The sequence below is a fragment of the Peromyscus californicus genome, unplaced genomic scaffold (assembly GCF_007827085.1).
Source record: "Peromyscus californicus insignis strain IS unplaced genomic scaffold, ASM782708v3 Scaffold_3__1_contigs__length_106647218, whole genome shotgun sequence".
Taxonomy (NCBI): Eukaryota; Metazoa; Chordata; class Mammalia; order Rodentia; family Cricetidae; genus Peromyscus; species Peromyscus californicus.
Window position 1 is genome coordinate 19,043,162 of NW_026294551.1, and position 4,378 is coordinate 19,047,539.

Sequence of the window (4,378 nt, forward strand, 5' to 3'; positions counted from 1 at the left end):
TCTGCTTCATCTTCACAGTCACCCCCATGGGGTAAGAACCATCACTCCCATTTTACAGATTTAAAAAACTGAGGTCCAGGGAGCCTGAAGTATTTCTTGATTGAGTTGTCAGGGCCAAGATTCAGGGCTTCCTGTGCCTGGAGTTGGGCCCATTCCCTCAGGAATCTCCTCAGATTCTCAGATGACTGGACAGGACAAGGAGAATTCCCAGTGGGATTCCCATAACAGGTGCAGAAGATGGGAAACAGTTGGGATGCTGCGGCAAGAACGTCGCTCCTTGAACCTACGAGCCAAGCTTGCTCTCAATCAGCCCACCCCCCACGTCAGTGCCCATCCCCACTGTCCCCAAGGACCCTGCCCTTGTCAGCCCTTGCTATGGCTTGCAATTTGTGGAGCGCCACCATGGTGACCTTAAATCCTGAAGATGCACAGAACAGTCTCACATGCTCCATTTCCAGCTGGGGGAAATATTGATAGTTACTCTAGGGTGTATGCAGTCAATAGACAGGACATGCCTGTTAGAGACTGAATTTAGAAAGGTTTCATGCCTTTGCAGGGTCCCACAATGAAGAGCAGAGACTTATCATCAATGCAGAGATGGCCGAGCCAAGGCCCGGAGCACAGAAAGGGCACTGGGGAGCTGCAAGCACTCCGCATGGTTGATAGCACCTCTCTCCACCCCTGCAGGGCTCCTCTCCTCCTCTCTGCTCTGCATACCTGCAGAGCCCGGACTGGTTGCCTCCTAAGTGTCTTATTCTCCCCACCCCACTGCCATCCTTCCTAAGTGCCCAAGGGCTCTGGGGCCCATGTTTCTCCCTGACTTTCTCAGACCCATTAGTGTGTTTATGCTGGAGCTGGCACAAGGGAACCAAGCCAGACCCCCCTATGCACACTGGCCTTCACCCCCAAAGAGTGGCTAGTTGAGAGATAAGAGCTAGTCAGATGCATGGCGGACTCGGCGCAGCGTCCGGATTCCTGCCTCACTGTCTGAACAAGTCCAGAGCAGCCAAGGCCCGGGGAGAGTGAACGGTAGCCCCGGGTCTCAGCACCCTTCCTCAGCAGCCCCTCCCATGGCTGACAGCCTCTAATCCCAGCTGTCTTCATACAGCCATGCAGCCAGCCCTCTGAGCCTGAGGTCACCTGATGCCGACACATTTTAATTCACAAACTGATTTCTGCTTGTTGGCAACATGTCATTTCTGAAATTGCTTTCTCTGCCCAGAGGCGGGACTGTCAGAGCCAGGCAGGTGTGGCAGTGGTGCCGCCCCCACCCCACCCCACCCCCACCCCAAGTTCAGGAAGGATTAAGTGGGGGGCATACATAAGATCCTCAAGCTCAGCTTCTCATGTTTCTCCGAGGGCCAGGGCGGGCCAGGGATGGGGGATGCTGTGGGGAACAGCCTCGGCTCTTCTCTCCAGCTGGAAGACAAGGGGCCTGCAGTTCTGCACGTGAAAGCTGCCGCTGTGGCTACAGCTGCTGACAGCAGCAACAGGAAGTGACTGAGCATGCTCTGCACAGACGCCAAGCACCTTGCAAGGTGCCTCGCTAGTCCGTTATTGTGTTTGTATGGTGTGATAACCCTCCAAGTTGATATCATTCCTACCTCAAGGCTGAGGAAACTGGGCTCCGATCATTTGCCTGAGGTCACATAGCATGATTGTGACAAGGTGGCCGGGCAGTGGTGGTGCACGCCTTTGCTCCCAGCACTTGGGAGGCAGAGGCAGGTGGATCTCTGTGAGTTCAAGGCCAGCCTGGTCTACAGAGTGAGTTCCAGGACAGCCAGGGCTGTTACATAGAGAAACGCTGTCTCAAAAAACAGAAAGAAAGAAAGAAAGAAAGAAAGAAAGAAAGAAAGAAAGAAAGAAAGAAAGAAAGAAAGAAAGCTTTAAAAAAAGAAACTAGCAGAGCACCAGGGGCCACCTACTTCTGTATTCCATTCATGTCTTGGCTTAAGTCTCGCCAGTGAAATCTACCTACTTCCATGACAGTCCTCATCTCTGCAGCCCGTCTTTTTAAAAACAACTTTCTTTATTTTTGTGCATGTGTATGTGTGTACGTGTTTTATGTATGTGTGTGTCCATGCATGTGAAGGCCAGAGGTCAACATCATACATCTTCCTCAGTTGTCTTCCATTTTATTTTTCCCCATTTTCTTTTCTTTTTTTAAAAAAATATTTACTTTTATTTCATTTGCATTGGTGCTTTGCCTGCATATATGTCTGTATGAGGGTGTTGGATCTCCTGGAACAGGAGTTACAGACAGTTGTGAGCTGCCGCGTGGGTGCTGGGAATTGAACCCGGGTCCTATGGAAGAGCAGTCAGTGCTCTTAACCACTGAGCCATCACTCCAGCCCCTATTTTTTCCCCATTTTCATGTACGTGTGTGAGGGGGCATGTATGTGGATGAGCATGCACGTGTATCCACTTGCATGTGGAGGTCCAAACTTCATTTTTTTGAGGCAGGGTCTCTTACTGGACCTGGGTCTCACTGATTCTGCTGGACTGGCTGACCAATGAGTTCCAGGAATCCTCCTGTCTCCGCCTCCCCAGAGCTGAAACTTATCTTTTATTTTTATTTTTTTTAATGTATTTATATATTTAGGTTTTGTGAGATAGGATTTCTCTGTGTAGCCCTGGTTGTCCTTGAACTCGCTCTGTAGACCAGGCTGGCCTTGAACTCACAGAGATCTGCCTGCCTCTGCCTCCTGAGTGCTGGGATTAAAGGATTGTGCCACCACAATATTGCTCCCTCTTTTATATTTCCTTAGCATTTTGCATATGTCTCAATTATCATTCATCTCTCATGATTGGCATTCTTTGTCGTAATGGACGAGTGACTGGGAAGGACAGACGCACAGGTGAGCGTGTATGAATCTTCTCCACACTGCCCTCCCACCCCCATTTCTCCCTTAGCGGCATCCAGGCCAAGCTGTTGTCACTGACACCTTGGCCCCGCCTGACATGCTGGCTCCTCACTGCCCTGTTCCCTGCCCCTGTCCCTCCTCCCTTTCCTTCCCTTGGCTCCCTCATGCCTCCTTTTCCAGTACCAGGAGCAGAGCCAGGCCAAAGCTTGAGCCTGGGGTTCCCACATTGGGGTGGGGGTGGCACTGTAGAAAATAGCTTGCGGAGCCCCTGGCAGGGATGACACAGAGGCCAAGGCACTCTATCCAGGTTTGTCCCTGCTTCTCAGCATTTCCGGCCTCCCTGGGACAATGGGCTCCTTGCCGCCACCTCCTCCAGTCCTTCAGAGGAGCCACAGAAAGGTGGACTTATCACTTGGCCTGGGACAGAGCTGGTCTGGAGGCTGTAGGGAGAGGTTGCCTTCATCCTCATCCCTACCCGCTGTGCTGGTATGGAGCCTTAGTGTTCATTCGGACGGAGCTTTGGCAGCCAGGTCTCCTTGCACACAGTCCTGGCCAGGAAGAGGTTAAGCTAGAGAAGCCATCACAGATCCATAGACTACCGGTCAAGAGGAAAGAGAGGCCCTGACGGTGCTCAGCTGCAGCAATGGCTCTTTAGTGCCATGTTGGGGTGCTGCTGAAATGGGATGTGGACTGGAGGGTCTCCGAGGTCTTTGGTGACACGATAGTCTATTTCTTGACACAGGACTCTTCACATTACACTAATTAATGAAGGGTACTGTGGATGTTCCCAATTTAAAAGTCACACTTGAAAAATGAAATCAGAGTCCAGTTCACAGAGAATGACCAAATGTCTCAGGGGAAGGGACAGGGTGTTGTATTTTAAAAACGGCGGGAAGGAGTCACACCATTCAACAGGGCCCATGTGGGAAGTTTATTGAGGGGAAGGGAGAAAGGGGGCTGTCTTGGAGTTCACTCTGTAGACCAGACTGGCCTTGAACTCAGTAATCTGCCTGTCTCTGCCTCTTGAATGCTGGGATTAAAGTTGTGAGTCACCACACCCAGATGGGACAGGTTTACTAATCAGGTAAACAGTCCCCAGTGATCAGAGACTTGGAAGTTAGACAGAGTGAAGCAGATAAATTACTTTCTCAAAGCCTCAGATCCTTCCCCACATCTCACCTAGCCCAGGCTAGCCTTTAATCTGCTTTGTAGCTGAGGCTAGACATACAGGGATGCCCTATGATATGCCTCAATACCTCTCTACATGGGTCTCTGAGACAGGCGGGTGAATAAAGGGGTGGACAGACGGCATACGTGGTGTGTCCTTTAGGTGCTGGGGATGAGGAATGAAGCAGTTAATGGGACAAGCACAACTCCTTCCCTTGAAGGACAGAGACAGATAAACAAGTCATGGCTACCCGGTGTAATCAAACTGACAGCCTGCCACCTGGGGCAACGGAGCTCTGGCTGGGGAAGAGGTTGGCAGATCCTCGGCTTTCACTGTGTTCCTTGTC